A 25,433-nucleotide genomic window follows, 5' to 3' on the forward strand; every position below is an offset into this window, starting at 1 on the left:
TCCAATAGAGATTGATCAAACAATATAGGGATATCGATCATAATATCATATCATATATCTCTTTTTTTATCTATATATATATATATATTTAAAAATTTGGGGCTCCCATAAATTTAGGGCTCTAGGCCCGTACCTCTTGGGCTTACCCCAGGGCTGGCCCTGCAATTAAGTACTTAGGCATACAATTATTAATTTGTTGATTATGAACCCAAGAATGGATTGTTGTCCGTAATTTAACTAATTGATATGTTGGATTGTTTGTTTTTGGGATAAGTTGATACGTTGGGTTTGTTTCTATCTAGAGATTATAAGGAAAAATTTGAGCCGACAACTTGCTTTGATATATTGACCGACACTTCCTTAAACTGACCAACATTTATTAGTGTAGACCAAATACTTTCACCATCGGTGTGGATAAGCTAGAATATAATGCAGAGACTAAGAACTCTGGGTACGTACGTAGCTAGCAGCTTGACTCATTATGGCAAACCAGAAGAGCTTGTGGTTCATCTTCATTCTTTTCTTCAGCCTTGGGATCAAGCCTTCAATGCCGAAAGAGGTAATACGAGTACCAATAGGAGTTGTTCTTAACTTAACTTCCCCAAACAGAGTTGTGGTAGAGAACTACATGACCATCGCACTTGATGAGTTTTATTCTACGAATGCTCAGTGTCAAACAAGGCTTTCCCTTCTCACCAAGGACTCAAACAATGATGTTGTTTTGGCAGCAAGAGAAGGTAAAACACAAACCTAGCCTTTAGTTTCTGCAAGATTGCACTTATTTATTAACACACATTCATGAATACTTATCTATGAGCTAATATATTTCTTTCGAGGCAGGTCATTATAAGGCCGGTTTTATGTAATATAAATAAGGGCAAATTATAAAATATAATCGTACCATTTGGCATCACAAATTATAAATAAGACACTAATTATTTTTTAATTAAAAAAGAATAATTTACTCTATACAAAATTATAAAAATGTCCTGATAGTAAGTTAAGCTAGTCCTAACAGTATGCCAAGCGTGTCCCGGCTTTAGTTTGTTTTGTTTTGTTTTGTTTTGTTCATTACTTCATTAGTTTTTCTTTTGGTTTGTTTCTGTATTGCATAATCCATGCTCATCATGTATTAGGTTTTTTCTTTTCCTTATATGGTGTAGAAGTAGATTTAATAGTAGGTGTACCATGAAGTCTTGTCTATCCCTTGTTGTAGTAGCGGTAGATATGTAAAAGCCTCATTGGTTTGAGTTTACCCTCTATAAAGGAATTCTACCTTCAAAATTATAAAAATGCCACATTTTGTCTATTTTCATAACTACAATATTTGGTTTTTTTCCTTCTTCTAATTCCGATCATAACTTGGTCGTTCGACGACGGATTCGAGAGTGGTTGGTACTATTGGAAAGATTTTTCTCCTCTCTTTTGTTGATACCATACTCTCCCCAAACCAACTACTATACAAGGTGCAATAACTCTCGCAAGAAGTGACCGATATCCATGGTGGAGTTCAAAGTTAGTTATTCTCTTCATTCTTCATACATACATACTAATCCCCTTCAAATTCTAACACAATTTCGCAAATTTAGACTTTTTTCTTGGCCCCTGTAATATTGTCACACCAAGATTCACACTAGGAGTCACACTAGGATTTTAGCGTTGTATACAATAGGTTACACTGCATGTCACATTGATGGCTACAATATCGTCATTGTAATTACTATTGTGACTAGTAGTGTGATTGCTTTTGTGACTATGTTGTGACTTGTAATTCTCAAATCAACTAATATGATCTAAATATCGATTCACACATTGTCACACTGTTTTTTATGTTGAATTGGAAAAAATGATCTATTAACTTATGAAGAGATTATAAAGTTAATTGTTCCACCGCCATGCACAGAGAGGACGAATAAGAACATCTAGCTAACCTATAAAACTATAAAATTCTAAACATTTCCACGATCACATAAAAGGTGAGCCTAAACCCTATGTACTACAACATAAACTAAAGGCACACCAGTGCTTGAGGTCCCATAGGACTAAGGCCAACTCCAACCCTGGGCCAAGGGGTGTATATAGCTCTCCATATTAGCATTTTCCATCTCCAACCCTAGGGGTCAGGCCAAACCAAAAAACAATTAGAGGGGCTATAGTGCCAAGGGTTGGGCTATATATGGCCCTCGGCTATTTATTTCGTTGGGCCTAGTTTGTGGCTTAAAATCAATTTTATTTAAAATTACAACAGAATTTAAACACTAATTCATTATGAAATAAGAACATAAATAATAGCATAGTTTCTACTAAAGGAAATGGGTATGGTGATAACATATACTTAAAAATACATTATTGTTGTAGGAGAAATACTCTTTATAATCTTTCGGTGTATCTTGTCCTAAGTAGTATATATTAGTCTAGATAAGGAAGAATATATAATCTCTGAATCTACGGGATACTAAATGTAATACCTATATAAAGACCTCCCTTATCAATGAATAAACATGATGTTTCTTCCTATTTTGATGCGTATTATATTCTTCTATAACATGTTATCAGCACGTAATTATAACCTTGAGTTCCTAGGTCTAGAAACCTAACATCTGAAAAATTCCTCCTGCCATGAAAAATTTAACAGAAGATGAAAATTTTCTAAAAAAAAAAATCTTTATGTCATGAAAATAATTCGACAGAAGAAGATGACAAATCATGAGAAATCTTCTGCTAAAAAATTGCAGACAAGAAAAACAAAAACAAAAACAAAAACAAAAACAAAAACAGAAATCAGAATTTCAACTCGGCATCCAGATTTTTGATATGGGCACCCCATCTCTCATTCGATTGCTTCCGACGATATTGGTCGTCCTTGTACCGCCGACGTCGCCTTCTCCTCAATGTCGCCGCCGCACGCACGAAGCCCAGACTGCGGCATAACCCATTATCGAAGCCTTGCTCGACATAGAATTGTGGACCCCGCGGCCTAACTCCGCAAGTAGATCGGAGCCGCAGCTCCTCTTTCTAATTCCAACCTAAACCCAGCCTTGGGTGTCGCCAACCTGCGTGGCTCAAAACCCATAAGCCGTCGACACTCATCAAGCCTCTTATGCGTTGCAGAGCCACAACAACCTCGACCCAGATTCAGGGTCCGACCCGACTCGGTTGAGAGGTTTTCTTACCTCTCGATAATTCAGAGGGCATGGTAATTTTGCCCTCAGGTGAAAGTATTTTACTAATACAATAACATTTTTACTGTTTTTCTATATGGTTTATGTAAACTAACAATATATTTTTATTGTTCGTGTCATTAATTGCACGACGAACAAAATTGAATGACGAGAGTCACTTCGCAACGCATTCGCGGAATCAAGCAAGAACAACTTATACGTTGTTTATTTGGCAAACAAATAAGTATGTTTTAATTAACGTTGCTACTTTCATGCAATTTAAATTCTTCTGAATTTTGTCTTTCATCGGGGACTTTCAACATCTCTTTCATTTTCAACCCGATTTTTTCGCTTCTCGAGTGGTATACAAGGATATGATTCCCCTGGTACCGATTTTTAGGAGCGGCTGGGAGTGCCTCTGTTACCATCCGTAGTCATTGTGTGTATCTACATGTTTGAGAAAATGAGATAAACATCGATTTGTGATGGAAATTGTCGCTTATACCATTGTAACAGAATTTGTCACGGTTTATTGAATTGAGTTACCATAATTTGGGATTTGACCTACAGTTCAATACTTAGAAGATGTATCGTATATTAATACATAATGAATATTTCCTCTTGTTGATCGCAACATGCGCCTGAAATTTGGCATTTTCATATTCGATGTTTTTATGCACCTAGTCAAAATTAATTTCATTTGGTGCAACATCGTTCATTGAAAGACATAAACATTATGGACAAAATATACAAGAGCGAGATATGAGAAGTTCTTGAAATAAGACACTTATAATATGGAAGAACATGAGAATAATTTCTCACTATTACGGATTTCAAAACAATTATACATTGCGGTTATTAAAAGAAAATAATGAAGCATTAATGCTTCAGTTAATAGTGTGAATGACTACATATTTGTTTATTCCCAAGTTTTTGTGACTAATATAAATTAGTCGATGCATTTTTGAATTGATTTCATGGTCAAGATCTCAATACAGTTTTTGGCTATAAAATTCTCATGAAGTTCAAGTAAACGAACATATGAAAATGTCTCGATACATATATGGTTTCATTACCAAAAACAATATGTTAATGCAATGTAACGCATTACATACTGCATGACACTACCTACATAAGCCCATGGTTTTAATTGTGGCTTAAGTGAGATTTACACGATTTTTGTGTGGCGCAATGCATACTTATATGATGTTTGATGTTGTTATTATATATTTGTTTCAGTTCTCCATAATCTTTAGCAGATTAGGTCATCATCTATTGATTTCGATCAACACTTTGCAAACTAGCATTGCCAAATGCCGAAGGACTCTGAGCCATGAGCGTTTGCTCTCGGCTTTATTTCTAACCAACAATGCTTGTTGTAGCATATTTATGCCTCGTTGCCATGATGAAGTCTTGATTGATGTCTTGTTATGACATGTTTTCACCTTGTTTTAGTGATGATTTGTAGTGTTATATGTTATGTAATCCACTTTATATTCCACCGTTTTAAAATATAGTGATGTTTTCACATAGTACGAATTAAACTAATGCTCGTACAAGATTAGGGGAGTGTTAAACTATAACAGAATCACAAATTACGGCCTTTGCAGTATCGCCAAGATGTTCCGTCCGCCGCCTGGTTTTACCCATAATGACATCAAAAATTGGCCGAGCTCTTATCTTGGCTCCTAGGCCCCCCGCAGCCCTTGCATGGGCCCCGCACGGCCTCCACAGCCTCCCCCGCACGACCTCCTCACAAACTCCTAGCCTTTTTGGCTCTATTTTTGTTGCCGCTGGCAACCCTTTATGGGTATGCCTAGGCAACACCGATTATTGTATTTGGATCTATGGTGTATATGCATGATATTTGCATATCAAAATCACTTGTGAATGACGTTTGAGGGTCTAAAACTCTTGTAACGTTAAGCGGCCATTCGAGACTATCAGTGCACTTGCCGAGCTTTATATTGTGATGTTTATATGTCTTGACATAAGACTACTTGTCTCTATATTCTTATTTAGGAATATGTTCAAGAGACATTGAGTGCATAGCTAGAAGAACTTAAAGCTATTAATGGATTCCGTTTTTAATCCATTGTGAGTACGAAGAGAACAATGTCTTATGACGTTATGATTAAAGTCACATGCTATTTTGCATCAAGAGAGCAATTGAATCTATGAAAATGGTTTTGTCATAGTAGTTGTTGATGTTGATGAATTCACAACGATACCATACATAAAAATTGGTGAGACGATAAGCTACTTGAAGACAATTTTTGTGCCAATATTATTTATTACCTAAAAACTCATTGTGAAAGAAATCTTATGTATCGCTTCTAATGATGTAGCACATCTCATGAATCGAAATAGTGTGAATTGTATTCTTTCACGTTACTATGATAATGGTTTAATGAATTGGTGACTCTCATAGGCTATTCTTTTGAGAAAAGAAGTTAAACAGATCAATAAAATTCCTCCAAAGTAATATAGATGTAATCTATGCGTTAATAAGTGCATAAGTCTCATCTATGATCCTTGATTGACTATGCTCAATCTCTAAGCCTATTCTTTAGCAAATTTTAGGAGTGACATACATCCTCCTACGCTAAAGAGAATGAGACATAAGATGGAAGCCTAAATTGGTTTATCATGATTCACTTTGAGGCTAAAATATCTTATGGTGATACATATATCATGGTTAAACTCAAACTATAACATTTAGATGTTATAGAGCACCCAAAACAATGACAAAAGTGGAAAAGCCTAAAATTTTAGGATTTATAGATTGCGGACTTGTCATTGTGAGGACCAGTTCACCTACTTTTAGGTGGGCTATTGAGGTATTACTTGTGGCCATTGATTCCTAAGATCCAAGGCTACATACTCACAAAATGTGAGGGCATTTGGAGACTCGGAACATGGTGAACCGCTCGACACAAGTGGTCACTGACATCTGTTGAGTATTCCGGCCGGTTCGGTGCTTTTGCAACAAGTTCCGGCAGTGAGGCCGGTAGAATTGGATCTCTAACACCCATTTTTACTTGCTCCTAAAATTTCGTAGCATTTGGGGTTCGGAAAGTCAGTGAACCATTCAAGGAAGTGTACAACAGAGGTTCGGTATTGGTTATTAATGTACCTAGGCTTCCAACGAACCAACAATTTCAACCATAAACTACGTCTTGTAGCGTGTCTTGTTTTACGGTATCAATCTATACCACTATCATTGACGTTACAGTTGTAACGATTCGCATGTTAGTGTTTCAAGTCTAACAATATGCATGTTTGTTAACGGATTATGTTAACGGTTTATCGTCCACATATTTTATGTGTCAAATTGCGCATCCACAAGCGCATAATGATGAGTTATTTGATGTTGAATTTTGTCATTGAATAAGACATGAACTTCCACCTATATCCGCTTATATAAAGACTTTAACATGCGATCTCGTTTAGTCACTTTTGATGAGCTAGTCTCCCCGTCGTTAGGGGGAGAGAAGAATAAGCTCGTTCAAGTTAAACGACTTGGTTTTTTCATAGTTTGTCCTAATACAAATGGAAGTGATGAGATTAGGTATACATGCTGCAACTATGCTTGTAAGGATTGATGTCTGACAAATGGACATGTAGTCACTATTTGTTGGTGACGTGGTGACTCCACAAATGTGGTAGTTGGTGTCACTAGGCCGTGACTCTTACGAAAGTGTAGAGAAACCACTTGGTTTGATAATATTTGCTGATTACGATTTATGACACAACTTGATCTATAATCAATGATACTCACACGTCTGTTTTCTTGGATGATGGTTATCATTGGGGGTGCCTCAATATCAATTCCAATCCAAAGAGAGATCTCGACAAATGTCGATGTTGAAAGAGTTTGATGTCGAACAATACATACGTACTTTGTTGAAGCAAAATTCCAACATTGTAGATTTGCATACATGGAAAGTGTTATTCGGTAGGAATTGATGGTGATGATCGACCCATGTCGTCGCCACAAACTCTTGGAAAGCCGTAGAATCCCGTTTTAACAAAGAGATAGGTCATTGGTCAGGTAATGCCAACACCGCACATGTAAATCTTATCGGTTATACCTTTGTTAGGTGCAGTGAGAAAGAGAAGAGTTTAGACTCACCTTAAGACGCAAACTCTCTGAAAAAATGCCATGTAATCAAATATGAGATGGTTTGTCCATATAATACCTTGTCAGTTAGGTGTTTTCCAGAATAACTGAATTTCCAGCTTGTAGTCACATATCATCTCTGTTGGAACTAAAAGTTAAGAGATGTAGATAAAGATCCTGAATGAATTGGTTTTAACCTAATTCAAGTGCCTCCGGACCACGGAATGCGATAACCTGATTAAGGTAGGGATATTAAAATGAAGTGTGATGAACTCTTGATGAACTAAGAGCCAAATGCTGCAATTCTGAAGCTCCTTGCTTAAAACTCAGGGCTCACCACCTTGCTATTTTTGAAGAATGTGAAGATCGTTCGTATACACTATCTATTTAAATTGAGTTATCGATCAGGGGGAGTTTTTTTGCAGACTTCATGGGGAGTCTATTCCACATATTATCTTCAATTGTAATTGGTGCGTTGTGCTATCTTTCTCTTCAACCATGTTTTTTATTTTACCCAAGACGTTTTTATTTTGCTTGGCAAGGTTTTTACCGAGACAATAGTATTGCACTATGACATATTAAGATCGTGATATAAGGGTGAGTATTGTAGGAGAATTACTCTCCATAATCTTCCGGTGTATCTTATCCTAATTAATATAGGTTAGTCTAGATAAGGAATGATATATAATTCTTAAATCTACGGGATACTCAATGTAATGTCTATATAAATATCTCCCTTATCAATAAATAAAGATGATGTTTCTCCCTAATTGATGCGTATTACATTCTATAGTAACAATTGTATAATACTATTAAAATAACATTATAGTCCTAAGGGTTAGAGATGACCAAAATTATAGCTCATTCTATACATTCCAAAGATGATTTTCAAGGGCTAGAATTTAGCCCGAAGACTATTTATGGCCCCTAGGGTTGGAGTTTACTTAAGGGCCCGAAAGGGTATACAATTTTTCTCAAATAATTTGGAAACTAATAATTGAGAAAAACCATTTGGTAGGGCTAACAAAACACCCTCTTTATTCAGCCCAAGGAAGCAAGCCCCAAGCCCAAAACAAATAAGTCAAAAATCCGGCAAAATTTAAAACTCTAAACCTCAATGACGCCACCACTTTTTGGTTGGATTGTAACCGAAGCATCTTCGCTATCAACTCCAGCCATCGATCTTAGCCCAAATGTCAGAAATCAGGAAACAAGCCCGAAGGCCTATTGCTAAGTCCGATGAAGAAGCTCCAAACATCGTTACTGAGGCCAAGCTGCCAACATGCCGCACCAGAACAAGAGCCTAGATTCAATAATCTTTGAAGCAAAACTTGTTAGAAGATCGAGATTGCCATCCCAAAAGCCTCCTTCAAGCCTACCTTCAAACCTTTATTTTTGATGTCATGAAGTTCTTTTGTCAGCCGCATGATGAAACCAGCAAAGTTCGGAGCGAGGCTTGCAAGGCCATATGCGCTGTCGGATGAGCTTCTGTTTAAGGAGGGAGAGGTCGCCGCACAGTCTCTCTCTATGGTTTTGATTTTTTTTTCCTAGAATGAAAACTATATGGAAAAATTTTACATTGTGACACTGGTTGAGATTTATAATGGTCGACATAATTTGAATCTATGTGGTGAACCTACCAATTCGACCACCTATAGTGGTTTTTCCTCTTCTATTTTTTTGGTTCCAATTGTGGTTAAGGATCAGTTTTATCAGCTCATATTAATCTTGACTACCCCATGAACAATAGATTAAGCATATAAGTTACACAACATTTTATACAAACAATATCTGTATTAAGCGTAGATTTATAAAATAATATGCACCAACGAAAAATTGTACTAATTATCAGAACGTTCATCTTAATATTGGATTTTTATATCTAATTTTCTTTTTTCGTTCACCATTTTATTGAAACAGCGCAGCAGTTGATGAACAAAAAACAGTGTGGGCCATCATCGGACCACAAAGTTCAGCATAAGCAAAGTTTGTGATAGAGCTGGGCAGAACAAATCATGTTCCCATTATTTCCTTTTCTGCTACTAGTCCATCCCTTTCTCCATCCCACAACCCTTTTTTCATTCGGACGGCAAGTAATGACTATGCTCAAGTAAAAGCCATAGCTGCCATTGTTGATCGAAGCTTATACTTGGTTGGAAGCTGTTCTCATCTACGAAGATACGGAGTACGGATATAGCTTAGTTCCATATTTGGTAGATGCTTTCCAACAAATTGGCGCTCGAGTAACTAAGAGAAGTGTCGTTTCTCCTCATTCTCATGACACATAAATCTTAAATGAGCTTAATGTCACGTCCCGTTTCGGAAGTATCAATCGTCGACGTTGCTGGTTATAAGAACATCAGACATAAGTGAGATTGCTCCAAGATAACAAGTGTAGGAGATATATGGCTGCTCATTCCGAGGGGTTCAGGCAGGTCGACCCGGTTCATTTGGGGAACTTGTCGCTAGTCGGAGACTTAACGTCAAAGAAAGAAGTTGGTCACCCTACACACAGGTTGGGCTCTGGAGCCGATCCCTTGCTGATCCCAAGGCAGGGCGAAACCAGTGCATTCTCCTGTTGGATAAGGCTGGCTCCATGGGATAAAGCTGGCTCCATGGAGATGAAGCGCCTCATGGACCAAGTGTGGCAGCCTAATGACTAGGTCCGTGACATTAAGCACTTGAAGAAAACTCGAGCACAAATATATGTGGTGCATATGACTGCTTTCCTGGGGTCCAGATTCTTTCCATTAGCAAGTCAGGCAGGTATGATGACCGAAGGGTATGGATGGATTGTTACAGATGGCTTATCGACTTTATTAGATCCTGTGAGTTCAAGAGCCATGCACACGATGGAAGGTGTACTGGGAGTAAGGCCATATATACCAGTGTCAAAAAAACTTGAAAACTTGTTGAGTAACTTGAGTCGTATGAAAGGATGGGCAAGATTAGTGATGTAAACCTCTTTGGATTGTGGGCATATGATACAGTTTGGGCATTAGCAATGGCAGTTGCGAAGGTTAGTTCAGCAAATTACAGTCTCATGATGCAAGATGCTAGCTCAAGCAGTGTTGATCTTGCAAGTTTGGGAAATAGTGAAAGGGGTCAACACCTTCTTAAGGAAATCCTAGATTCAAAATTTGAAAGCTTTGGTGGGAATTTCCGGTTGGTTAAGGGAGAGTTGGTGGCTTCAACCTTTGAGGTATACAATGTTATTGGTGAAAAGGAAAGAATACTTGGATATTGGAACCAATCTAATGGTCTTTTCCGAAAGCTGGATGGAGCAGAAAAGTCGGATGGTACTCATGACAGTACGAGACTCAAGAAACCATTCTGGCCAGGGGACGCTAGGAAGGAGCCCCCGACAAAGAAATTGATAATAGGAGTTCCGAAGAAACAAGGTTTTCTTGAATTCTTAAAAGTCGAAACGAGTAAAAAGACCACAATATAAAGTTTCTCTGCCGATGTATTCAAAGCTGCAGAAAATCTACTGCCATTTCGCCTTCTATATGAGTATTCTGCCTTCGATGATTGGGATTATGATGATCTTCTTCACCAGATTCATGAACAGGCAAGTTCTAATTATAAACTATCGAGTACATTAATGATTTCGATATTAATATTGATCATCCTGTCATGCATGTCTGTCTATTGCATGTCTACGGGCCACTCATGCATACTCCGTTATTTTTCGGTTAATGTCTCTAATATATATTTGGTGCAGAAATTTGATGCTGTGGTGGGAGACACAACAATTGTAGCTAATCGCTCATTATATGTTGATTTTACGTTGCCTTATTCCGATTCAGGAGTTTCCATGATAGTTGTGACAGAAGATCGTGAGAGGAATAATATTTGGATTTTCTTGAGCTTGGATCTTTGGTTGACAACCGGGGTAGCCTTAATATTTACAGGTTTTGTGATATGGCTTCTTGAGCACCGTGAAAACACCGAGTTCAGAGGTCCTCCACAACAACAACTCGGCATGATATTCTGGTTCCCCTTTTCACTCGTCTTTGCAAACAGTAAGTTTTCTTGTCCTTAGCAAGCAGCCAAGCATTTTAGTAAATTTTCTTGTCATAGACTCATAGTACTAATTAACTATGATCAATGCTATCTTCAATGTCATAGGAGAGAAAGTTGTGAACAACTGGTCAAGGTTTGTGCTGATCATATGGTTTTTTGTGGTATTGATCATAATACAAAGTTATACAGCAAGCTTAGCCTCGATGTTGACAGTACAGAAGTTCCAGCCTGCATTCACTGATATAAAAGAGATACAAAGAAATGGTTACAAAGTCGGATATCAAAATAGTTTCTTTATTAAAGGGTTTCTCAAGGAACAGTTCAATTTTGACGAGACTTAGTTGGTGCCATTGGTAACCATTCAGGATTATAATGTCAACCTGTCTCTAGGACCCAAGAAGGGTGGAGTTGCTGCCATTTCCGCACTCATTAAATGGTTTTCCTCAAGTAAAAGCTGGTCCCAGAAGCAAATTTTGTTTTAAGAAAATCGATTTTATATTTTGCTCAAGCAAATCGATTTTTTCACACATCCATTTACAATTTGTTTGAGCAATTCAATTTTGTCTTGTTGTGAAATGATTAATTTTTGTTCCAGATATATTTACAACCAATAATAATGTGTTACGTGTCATTATCGACTCGATATTATCCAAAATTTCCAATAACATTTTCGACAAATAGAGAATTGACAGGTGTCACTGCCACGTGTCATTGTCGGTAAAATAATTGGAGCAGATTTCTGATAAGATTTTTGACTAGTAGAGAATTGACACGTGTCACTGCCACGTGTCAATGTCGGCAAAATAATTAGACCAGATTTTTGCTAAGATTTTCGACCAATTTGCTATAAAAACGTCTAATATTACTCATTCTATACTCACACCATTGTGAAGAATCCGAGCATATAACTCATCCTTTAATCTAAACACTTAGCAATATTTCCTTGTTCATCACTCTGATGAATCCTTTCAGTTTCCACAATTTTTTCAGGCGGAGACAACGTCAACAAGAAAATGATGACGATATGGAGCAATCATTCGTGAATCAGGTGGTCATGGCGGAAGCACAACATAATGATGAATCAACACGACCAAGCGGTTCACATCGCGGTAAAAAACCGAATAAGCCACGTCAGAGGCTATCTAGGGGACGCAATCTCATGGAAGATTACTTCATCGAACGTCCAATCTTCGACGCGAAAATCCAATCTTCGCGGTAAAGACTTTCGTCAGAGGTACAGGATGAGCAGAGACCGATTCAATAATATCATGACGGACCTCTGCAACCACGACATGTCTTGGCATTAAATAGAAGACGCCACTGGTTTGCTAGGGCTACTTCCCCAAAAAAAGATGACCGGGGCTCTATGAATGCTAGCGTACGGGTCAACCGGAGATCAGTGTACTGAAATTATAAGGATGGGGTTATCGACTACCCTGGAATGTATGAAGGAGTTTTGCAGCCAAGTGGTTCATCTCTATGGTCCAAGATACCTCCGCAGTCCAACACCGGCAGACCTCACGCGACTACTAGCTAAAGGCGAATGCCTTTTCTAGGTATGATTGGAAGCATCGACTGCATGCATTGGGAGTGGAAGAACTGCCCAACCGCCTATCAAGGGGCATACATGGGGCGAAAGGGTCACCCAACGGTTATCCTAGAGGCAGTGGCCTCGTATGATACGTGGATATGGCACAGTTGTTTTGGGTGTTCTAGAGCTAAAAATGACATTAATGTGCTCCACCTATCGAATGTGTTCTCAGAGATCCTTGCCAGAAGAGGCCCAACTGTCGTCTACGAAGTCCACGGATAGAGGTACACCATAGCTTATTATCTGGCTGACGGAATATATCCAAGGTACTCTACATTTGTCAAAACAATTTCCAATCCCCAGACGCCGCAAGATAAGCTCTTCGCAAAGAAACAAGAGGCATACCGGAAAGATGTGGAGAGGGCATTTGGCATCTTGCAATCTCGATGGGCAATTATACGTCATAGTTGTACATTGCACCACAAATCGGTAATGACTACCATCATGTTAGTTTGCATTATATTGCATAACATGATTGTTGAAGAAGAGTATGTGGATGATGAGGATGATGAAGAGGAAGAAGAAGAAGACTTGCAAAACCCATCGAGGGCTTTCCGGGTTTATGATGGGCCGGTGAATGCACAAGGGAATCGAGTTCTTTTTTGAGTCAATAAGTAGAGATGGAGCTAATATACAACGGTTTCACGACTGTGTTGCCGATCTCGAATCCGCTTACATCCGTTGAGAGCTCCAAAGAGACTTGGTGAAACACATTTGGAGGGTGGAAACCGGTTAAATACTTTAAATATGTTTTATTGTGTGTTTTCATGATGTTTGTGTTTAATTATTAAGCTTGTGTTTAATTTCAGTATGTGTTTTAATTTAATGTGTATTTCAATTTCAACTTAATAAATAAATTGCATTTTATTTCTCGAAAAAATTAAATTACATAAAATGACGAGCTAAGCCCAGATTTATTCTTAGTACAATACTATAACTACTATGGAAAAAGCACGCGACTTGGGTGATAACAATCCGAATATGTTTCATCAGTAGGTTGATCTTAACTAGCTTCTCCTTCATTAAGGATTGCTAGTTTCCTCTTGGTAAAATATCTTTTCGAGATTGGGGTCATAGCCTCCAAATCCATTGTCATGATCCTTGTGTCATTCTCTTGTTTCTTCAATCGTAATTCTTCTTCCGCCCTTACTTCTTTCCGCTTTTGAATGTCTATGTACTCTGCATAATAATTAAGCTCACTTTCATTATGGGCTAGCCTCTTAGTATGCCATGATGCTTGGTCACTTGCAATAGTATGCAAAACCTCTACTCGTTGCTCAATATGAGTCTTACCTTGTTTCTTTTGGCGCCTAGCTTCCTTTGCCGCCTTGGTTCCCATTGGTCTAGGTGGACTCGATGGAGCTGCCGTGTTGCTTTGAGGTGTCTCATTCAATTGGTCGTCATCCAAATTGATGGTTGGAGATGATTCAGTTGCGGAAGGAGTACCATGGTAACTATTTGCATATGGAGATGGAGTAGTAGGTAGCTCCGCAACGAAAGATGGATGATCTTTAACCACTTCCCAACATTCAAAGTGTGTAAACTTTTTCTTCTTGGCATTATAGTAACATGATTGAGTTTGTCGTTCCTGATGTAAAAAACTTATATTAGGTACATATTTAATTACATAATTTAAATAAATTGGATATAAAAATAATGTAACAGATTAGATATATTAAAATAAATAATGTAAACAATGCTACATATTTAAACAAATAAAATAAAATAAATAATGTAAAAAAATTAGATATATTAAAATAATTAATGTAAACAATGATACATATTTAAACAAATTAGATATAAATTACATAATTTAATTCATATAATTAAATAAAAATAATAATATATGATAAAACAATGTACTTACTTCGTCCATTAGCGAAGTGCCGCTAGCTATACGTTGTTGTAACGCTGCCAACATTCGCCCTATTTTTGCAAGAGTAGTTTGAACTTGTTGTAGTGAGAAGCAAGCGCAATTCGGGTCCTCGGCTCCTTCGGAGGTTTCTCACCCGGTGCTAGCACCCAATTTTGCATATAATCGCCATGAATTCTCTCCTACAATTTGTCACTCTTTTGTTTATTACCGTCATATTCATCAATGCTATGACGGACAAAAGAAATGCACATTTGTAAATCTTCAGAAGGAAGCCAATGGGTGCCCATTATGGAAAAAAATGCTAAACGAAATGAGAGAGGAGATGGAGTTGATCAATGTGAAATTTGTTGTGCACAAATTGGTGTGAGTTGATCAAATATTGAAATAGTATTTATAGGCAAATTTTTGGGAGAGTTTTGAAAATTTTGAGATTTTTTTACTATTTTTTGAGTTTATATCCATTCTGATCAAATATTAACCGTTGCCTAATATTTCTGACCGTTAGATCGAAATTTCTGATTCAAAGTGGAAGGCCCAGATCTATTATACTGTTGACCCATTTCGGTAAGCCACGTGTCAGTCATTCATTGGCTCGTTAATTTTTTGTAATCTTTTACTGGCACGTGCATTGCATGCGCCAAATAGAAAAAAAAATCAACCCGCGCCTGACGTCAACCACGTGTCGTGGGCTCCGCCAAGCGGTCGAGCAATCGCCGGAACAAACTTTGCTCGAGCGGAGGGGCAAGCAAACCATTCCGATTGACTGGGCGAGCATCTCTCGTCCGGTGCGAGATCGAAAATCGGTTTGCTCGAGCAAACCGATCTGTCCCCGTCGCTGCTCGAGCACCAACTCCTCCACTGCTCGCTGGTGCGGATGCTCTTACCTCAAGTTGTTCCTTAATAAGACGAGTTGTTCCAAGTACACCATGGTTGGACCAACCTACAAAACTGATGGATTTGGCTTTGTGAGTTCTATCTTAATTTCCTTGACATAATATATACATTACACGCCTTCTCAGTAATTGTAAAATTTTCCTTTTTGTGTATACATTTTATAATTTTAATTATATGCATGCCTTCTCAAATTACAGGCCTTCCAGAAAGGGTCCCTTCTGGTATCCTACATGTCAACGACAATCTTCAAATTACAAAACTCATGATAAAAATCTGATGGATGAAATTCAGTTGAAGTCCTTTGAATACCAATCTGCCTGTGAGGATCAAAGTGCCAAAATTTCTTTAGAGGGTCACAGTATTGGAGTCCACAGTTTAGGGGGCCTCTTCATCATTGCAGGTGTGGCCTCCATGGTTGCTCTTTTGATGCACATGTATCACTTCCTTTGCTCTCATTGGCCAGCTTTGCGCATAATTATTTCTTCTGAGAGCTCATTTCGGGTGAAAATGGTTGAAATGGCAAGACAGTTTGACAAGAAAGATCTCACTTCTCGTCAGCTTAAGCGGAGAGGATCAAGAATACATGTAATTGACAGTTTGCGCACAATTATTTCTTCTGAGAGCACATTTCAGGCCGGGTCAGTGCATAGGGCTTTATCTATGCCTGTAATTGACTCATCATAATCTATATCATTCATTTTCTGTTGTACATTTGATTGAATTTTCTCAAACTCTTATTTATTACTTAGAATTACAAGGAAGAATATACAGTACGTATTCTTTTTGTTCGGAACAATTTCGTAAGCATTTCTGTAAGAAGACTCCCAATCCCCCATATGACGGTGGGTCTGTTCAGAGGCGAGGTCACCATCGTTGGCAGCTGTTTGGCCGCCAATTACCTACATTTCAGCCTTCCAGGCTTTGTCTAGTACGTAGATTACAAAGTCTTTGGATCCTTTTGTCTCATCTATTGGTAATTACTAATTTTTTTGGTTTTTCCCTCTCATAAGACATAGTGAATTTTGTCATATATATTAATACACGTCCACATTTTCTAGGTCATTTCTTAAGTTGCTATATTTGCTTCTTATTTACTCTTTGCCGTCAGTGTCAGGGTGTGTTCTGTTAAGAGCTCACTCTCCGAGAGCCCAAATGACGTGTCAATCAATAATTGGTAATTTTAAAAAGAGGGGAGACGGCTGTTATCTCTAAGATGTTAGTGTTTTTAAGTGGAGGGTAAATTTTAGTCAGACTCTCGTCCGTTGACCCCTCACGTGTGAGGGAATGGCTAAAATCACGAGACCACGCATTGTGGAAGAGAAAACCATGAGCATCAAAAGGGACATTGACTAAATCATACCGTATTCCATCAAGATGACTTCCATCAACTGTAAACTACGTAACCTTTGTTTGAAAGTCGCATATTTTAGACATAAAAGGTACTTCAAATTTGTAGCAGAAAATACTCACCGGTGAGCTCTAATACTTGGTGCACTGGTTGTGATGTAATAATATGGTCTTGCCGAAACTGGAGGTCTGAGGGTCAGTATTTATAAAACGCTATGTCAAAACTCAAAGCTATGAAGGAACTCCCACCTGCAATAATATAATGTGGCATGCCTTCAGTATCATGCCTTTATTGGGTTATGTGTTTTTGTTATTGGTTATTAGACCGGTCAATCAAATTATGTGTTCTCTCCGTCTTCTCTATGTAAATGGAGAGATTCGAAAGTATCAGACGAAAAAATTTAAAAACTCATGCAAAGCACGGAAAGCTAGAGTTTCCAAGTAGGGTTCCCGATGGTCAGTGTGTGGTTATATGAAATCACAAGGCCCTACTTTTTACCCACACGGAAGAGGTCCTGACAAACATGGGAAATGTGCAATGTCTTGTCTCCTCATCAAAGTGTTGAATAAGAAAGTCTAAGAGAGTCATCCATCATGAAAGTGGAGTTCTTTAATTATATACCTGAACCTAGGGGTGAAGGAATCATGGATGGATGGCACCAAACACCATTCAATTATATGATATAAAGACAAAATTCGAATGCTAGAATTTAAAGTTTTAAACTATACAATCATACAAATTAAACTTAACTTCATCATTAAAGGTTCATTATTTAAGCATAGATAGAGTAGGCATACTTCAATAAATAAGTACATATACAACTAAATCCTTCTTATGTTAAAACTATTATTAGAGGTGGCAATGATACATAATTTCATTCCAACCAATTCATATACCAACCGTATCAGATATATTGGTATATCACTAAATTGGTACATGATACATGGTACACGGTACAATAAACCGTACTATACTTCAAAAGATGGTTGGTATGTGGTATAAATTTTTCGTGTACCATGATATGCCGTACCAACCGAAATAGAAGTTTTAAGAAAAAAAACCATAATATATGCATCAATGGTGAGTTGAATTTGGTATTCTTCCATGCAAGTTAAAGTCAATTACTACCACTACGCTATTATTACAATTACAACAACTCATCCAAAATAATATATATTCTTAAAAACTATATATATCCATAAATATTTCAACCATAGATTTAGTGAAAAATAAATCTCAACCGTAAATTTTTGTTAAATTTATAATTTTTGGACTTTGGCATGTTTAATTTATGATTTTATACTTGGTAATTTGGTGATAAGAGCATTTTGTGCGACGTTTTTAACATGTTTTTACCTCCATTTGTACTTTGCTTAGCCTTTATTGTTGTACTATTGAGTCATTGAATCGTAGTAAGAGTCTTGGGCAGTATTGTATGCATTTTTGTGCTTACATGAGTTAAAAACGCAGAATTGGTATACAATCCTAATTTGAGTAGGAATCCTTGTAGGACTAGGAAACCTAGTTGGATTAGGAGTCTTCATCTTTCTTCGTTTTGGTCGCATTGGCGATATTTTGAAAGTCCTTATTGCATTATGAATCAGTTTTAGACTAGAAAACGTACCATTTGAGAAAAATCTTAATTGAACTTAAACTTTTATTCCGTAACTTTCCTAATCTTACTCTCATATTCTAGTAACTTACTCGATTTTTTTATATGAATTATCTTGTCTTTTATTATTTTCAGATTGTACAATAAAGGAAAAAAAATAAAGGAAAAGTCAAGCAAAGGAGGAAAATAAAGGAAAAATGAGACACCTATAAAAGAGAAAAAAAATGGAATTTATCAAAGAAGATTGCACCCACTAATGACAAAAATAAGTGAAAGAACAAGAGACAAAGAAAAATGAAGAGAATAAAAATTAATAATGCAAAAGAGAAAGAATGAGACACCTACAAAAGAGAAAAAAAAGAATTTATCAAAGGAAATTGCACCCACCAATGACAAAAATAAGTGAAAGAAATTGAGGAGAAAGAAAAAGGAAGAGAATAAAAAGAGACAATACAAAAGAGAAAGAATGAGACACCTCAAAAGGAGAAAAAGAAAGAATTTATCAAAGGAGATTGCACCCACCAATGACAAAAATAAGTGAAAGAAATTGAGGAGAAATAGTTCAAGCTATAGTATTTAAGGAGCCAAAACTCTTCTATAAATAGGACATCATTCACAAAGAAAAATCATCATTTCTTATTAGCATTCAAGAGCCAAAACTCTACCAAAACACCACCATAAACTTCTCTCACAAATTAGCCAAGCAGTCCGCCCCAAAACCATCATCATCTCGACCGAGTTTCACTTATTGCAGCCGTACCTCTAAGGTTCCTACAACGTGTGATTCTCACAACTCATCTCCATAGGTTCGTTTATTTGTGTTAATCTACAATTTTTTGTCTATGAAGATTGCACCCACCAATGACAAAAATAAGTGAAAGAAATTGAGGAGAAAAAGTTAAGCTATAGTATTCAAGGAGTCAAAACTCTTCTATAAATAGGACATCATTCACAAAGAAAAATCATCATTTCTCATTAGCATTCAAGAGCCAAAACTCTACCAAAACACCACCATAAACTTCTCTCACAAATTAACCAAGCCGTCTGCCCCAAAACCATCATCATCTCGACCGAGTTTCACTTATTGCAGCCGTACCTCTAAGGTTCCTACAACGTGTGATTAGGCCCTAAGTCAATCTAAATGTTAAATGAAATCTTGCATGATTAAATGATCTCATAAGGCTCTAATTGTATTGGTGTCTAAAATGTATGTAATTGGTTGAATTAGAATGCATGATATGTTCGAACTTGTAATTATGTGATGTAATGGTAAATTTGGTTTAAGTTTGTTAAAGAGAAGTCGATCATGTAAATATTAATTTAAGTTTTATTTTAGTAGCTAATAATCAATCTCAAATCCCCCATTATTTGTTAACACTAAAATTTAAGAGTTCCCTTCAATTCCCCGAACTGAACGATCCCTACTTATTCTATACTAACGATGACATTTTACAGGGTTAATTGTGAAACGTCTTAGAACGCTCTATCATTTGGTTGAAGTTGTATAAAACTTTGTATTTGTGTTGTTATTTGCTATTACTTATTTGGATTAGGCCTTAAAAGTTTTGGGTCATAAACATATTGTTAAAAGCTCATTACCAACCGAGTACCAACCTACCAATTAGTTTGTATACCAACGTTATTGGTTGGTTTAAATGGTGGATTTTTTATACCAATTATATATTGGTTGGTATATGGTATTGGAAAAATGATATTGGTATACTTATCAATCCACACCTAGGAAAAAGAAATTTAGACGGAGGGCAATTATGGGAATATATAAAAATTATATCCTACATTGAGAAATAAAGTTAATTAATTTACAAAACGTTTACATAAGTACATGGATGTAGCAGCCGTTGGTAGTGATAAGTGGGTCGATGTGATAGTTCATCTACTTAGAGCAAGTTCACCCGTTGAGTCAATAGGTCACGACCATTGGGTCACCAGGTTAGTATTCAGTGCAATGTTCTTGTCTTTCCCCGCATCTTCTTTAAACCTTTAACATAAATTTTATTAATGTATACACATAAATATATTCAATTCACAAAAGATAACAAAATGCATAATATTATATACCTGTATGAGGGTCTTGATTATTAGCTGACACATCACATTGTTATTTTGCTCTTCAGTTGCAGTACTTTCAAATGGATGATTATTAGTAATTTGATCTTGAAGACGTGCACTAACTCTGATCTTTATCATTATATGTGCTATGAATGTAGTCATCTTGGTCATTTATTTTTATTGGATTGAATGGCTAATTAGCAAACAGTCAAACACATATGAGAGAACATGTATGCTTACTGTAAGGCCTGTAAATTAAGTCCAGGATCGACGTGCATACCCAAACTTAGCCAAAAAAAAAGGGTCGCGGGCCGGTTCGGCTCAAACTAATAAACAGGTCTTACTCGGCCCATTTTAGAATGGATAAGTTATGTGCAACACTTTTCAAGCCCTAGGTCAACCCAAAACCCTAGCCATATAGTATATTATATGGCCGACCCGTTGCCGGACCCACTCTTGATGTCAAATTTTATTATTAATTTATGAGTGATTGATATAACTAGCAAATTATGTTGGTTCAATTGACAAATATATTATTCTTATAAGAAGGGGTTCATGAGTTTAACTTCTATCTCAATTATTTTTTTTTCAAAAATGAAAGTTTATCTATAGTTTTATGTATTAGTAAATTTCAAGTTGATTTACTAAATATAAATTTTTAATCAGAATTGATTGCAAAAGCGCAAAAGATGTTTTGCAAAAAGATGTCCAAAACATTGCCAGTAAACAAATTTTTGCGCGATGGCAAGCAATTTTAAGTATTTTGATTTCGGTGAACTGGAATAATACTCTGTCTGATTTGAATTTATCCCACCACTTGACTAGGAAGTATCGTGAGATGATATTTTTATCATGTAATTTATTATGCCATTTCAAGATCCATGGGATTTTATATTTTGACTTGCACATTAGGGTATGGGTGAAATTTTGTTCATAATCAGTATAAGGTACTAGTTCAGAAATTTGCATGACTGTAGTTTGGAGTTTTGGGGGAAAGAGATCACGAAGGGCTCCGTGGTATTCCCACCACTGGTCAAACCATAAAGGGAATTGGCGATTAAAGTTCCTATCGAAATTGAGAAACCAAAAGTGACTGAAATCTTCTGTTTGGTAGAGGAGGATTTTGAACCATACATCCAAAAATTTTATGAGGAGTAAAGGGGGTTTCTCCCCACTGAGATAATGGAATAATACGAATAATATAGTGGGAATGGTATAATACTTTGTTCGAATAATTTGTATTGTAAATTGGCTTAATAGAGATTGATTGAGAACTACATAGAATTTTTTATATATAAAATGTTAAGGGTTTACCAAAAGGATAATGAGTATTTAGGCCAAAAAAGGCTTTTGCTAAGAAAGTAGGTGATTTTAGATGACTCAAAGATGGTTCAAGAAAAAAGAAGAAATCAATTGCCCTTTGTTGATAAGGAGATGACTTCTTATTGTTGACAAATACTGGGGGCTTAATGGAGGATTCAGCCCTGAAAGGGTTAAATGAACTGACTAGTGCAGTCATGTAGTTTGGTTTGGAAGGACTGAGGGTAGTACCTAATGGATTATATTTGTTGTTAATTGGCAGGAGGGAATGACCTGCATGTGGGACTAAGATGCAAGATGACTCAGGGGTTTTGGTTTTGGCTGGGGAAGGTGTTTCAAGGTTGACTATTTCTTTCCTGGTATTTCTCTGGGAGTTGGACAAGCTGGACCACATGATGGAGAACCCTGTAAAAATACTATGGTTAGAAAATCTGGGATATGATTGTCACTGCCTTTGATGAATGCAATTTCGAAATTAAAAATGCTTAAAATTGCTTGTCATCGCGCAAAAATTTGTTTACTAGCAATGTTTTGGAGATCTTTTTGCAAAACATCTTTTGCACTTTTGCAATCAATTCTGACTAAAAAATTTGTATTTAGTAAATCAGCTTGAAATGTACTAATACAAAAAATAATAGATAAAATTTCTTTCTTGATGGTGCTGTAATTTGACTAGGCTGGATTCCAAATTCCAGAATGGAAATGAACAATTTGTTCAGGATGACTGAGAGAAATTTGTTAGTTTAGATTACCTCCATATCCTACTTCTGATGCATCCTATTTCCACTATTTTAAAAGCATCAAGAAGTGGAATTCCAAGACATGGTAATGTTTTAACGTGAGTCTTGATTTTTTTAACTAAAGAGGTTTGGACAGTAGTCCAAGGAGGAGGATTCTTTTGTAATCTATCAAAAAAGGTTTATATTTCTTTCTCAAGTTTTGTTAAAAATCTGCTATATAATTTAATGATCCCATAAATCTTTGTAATTGATTTTTTGTCCAATATTTCATCTGGGAATTTATCTGCAAATTGAATAACTCTACTTGTGGGATTAATTTGGAGATGATGAATATTGAACCCTAAAAATCTTATATTTGATTGGAATAATTTGATTTTTGAAGCAGAAACAACTAGGTCATTGTTTTTATATTGGTAAAGAACTGGTGTAGGTGTTTCCAATTTTGATCAATTGGTTGGGAGAAAATGAGAACATCATCAATATAAACAATGGAAAAATGACTATAAGGATTAAAGATATCATTCATTATGTTTTGGAATTGACTTGGACATTTTAAAGACCAAATGGCATTACATTCCATTCATAATGATAGAACGGAGTGAAAAATGCAGTTTTGTATTTATCTTCCTCATTAATTTAAATTTGCCAAAATTCAGATTTCATATCAAATTTACTGAAGATATCTAAGTTGTTTAATCTGTTGATTAAGTCTCTTTTGTTAGGAATATGATATCGAATCCATTCTAAGACTATGTTTAATGGTTTATAACTGATGACTAAACGAGGTGTTCCTCTTTCAATTTATGCATTTTTTTGAACATAAACGGCGGGAAAAGACCAATGTGATTTAGTAGGTTTGATAATACATTTATTGGGTAATTCTGCAATTTCATTTTTACATAATTCCATGACTTCATGGCTCATTTGAATAGGACGAGCTTTGGTAGGATCTACAAGCACACTACATGACACCGTTTCATCCCTACTACCTATATTTATTTGATTTTTGTTATTGGCAACTGTGTAATTGTTTTTCACTTTTAATTGTCCTGTGGTCCGAAAAGCGCAACCTATAAAATTTCAACTTTAAATTAATTTTTAAGTTCTATTTTTCTAAAATAAAATCATTAAAATAGTTTAGTTGTTAGAAAAAATTCCCAAAGAGAACCACGTTCTCAAAATAAAGCACTATATTCATCAATGTACAAATTATAAGGTATTTATCACCTTAGGTTATAGTTTTCCTTTTAGAGATAGAATAATACATAGATTCTACCACGTGATTAAGACCTAAATATTATTGAAAATAAGCAAATTTTGAAATATAGCTATGATTCACTTTCTCGATCAAATCCAACAGTCGAATTCTTATTTTCTCAAATTTAGTCAAATGAATCATAATATGCCGCAAAGTGCCTACTAAAGTGGTATAATTTAGTTCACATATTATATGTAATTGTATATGTTACAAAAAAAACTTTATTGAGGAAATGAAATATAGTAATAACGACCGTAGGATGTCATAGTTACAGTGAACTATGAGTACACTAGAAAATTCACATTTTTTTGATAACGTTTGAGTCTCGATCTAATTTGTTTATGTTGTGTATACTTATATCTCCTTAAGAAAAACGGCATCACACAATGATAAGTATATGAAAAATTTTACGCAGATGAATAAAACATGTCAAAATGACTGCATAGGGATTTTTCAAAACCCGGACAATTTATTAATCTCCACTACTATAACTGGAAGTCTGACTTTGGTGTCAATAACTTCACCAAAAAATTGAACTCCCTATATTGCCCATGTAAAAATGTGATTTGCAAAAATACCCTTTGTAAAAACACAATTACATAAAATGATTATACTTTAACAAAAAAGATTACAAATGATTGTTTTATTCTATTAACAAATAACTAGTGTAATGCACGGATATGAATCACAAATAACATGTGCACGACACGTGGGCTATTTATTAATAGTTTTTAAATAACAAATGGCACATATAGATGTGTTACATCTGTCTTATATATTTTCCATATATTTATTATAAAAATTTATTTATTTACATATTTACTGAAGAAATAAAAATTTTACATTATTTGCACTTGAACCCTAACTCTAACATATACCCTAAACTCTAACCCCTAAATTCTAAACTCTAAACACTAAACACTAAATTTATATAAAATTTAAAAAAAGTTGAGTCAGTCAATATTTGATATTGATTTACAAAGAACATATTACATAACCATATATTTAGGATTGATTAGTCATATGCCATATTGAATATGCCTTGCAGCCTATAATCGAACTTAGAGTGGCTAAAGTCGTGAATCTCGGAATGCAAACCTTAAGCAAGGGGATCTGGTTTGGGGAAACATTGGTTGGGAGGAACATTGTGTCATCAGTGCAATAGAGACTCTTTCCAAGATTGACAATATTGATGTGCCTCTCTTTTACTATACTGGAATTCTTGGTGTGCCTTGAATGACTGCTTATGCAGGTTTTTATGAGGTTTGCTCTAAAAGGAGAGAGAGTCTTCATATCAGCAGCCTAGTTTTTCTCATACCTTCCCCGAGTAGCTTCCATAGCAAATAGAAAAAAGATCTTTCTTCTTTGCCGTTCTCTTCAATAATCCAATTGTTTCTTCTTCCTTTGGTTGAAT

At 36.0% G+C, this 25,433-nt stretch overlaps 1 pseudogene; it reads left to right on the forward strand.

The window, feature by feature from the left end:
- Positions 1-481: 481 nt before the first annotated feature.
- LOC126792119 (glutamate receptor 2.9-like) lies at positions 482-16,355 on the forward strand (annotated as a pseudogene).
- Positions 16,356-25,433: the final 9,078 nt, after the last annotated feature.

The sequence above is a fragment of the Argentina anserina genome, chromosome 4 (assembly GCF_933775445.1).
Source record: "Argentina anserina chromosome 4, drPotAnse1.1, whole genome shotgun sequence".
Classification (NCBI taxonomy): Eukaryota; Viridiplantae; Streptophyta; class Magnoliopsida; order Rosales; family Rosaceae; genus Argentina; species Argentina anserina.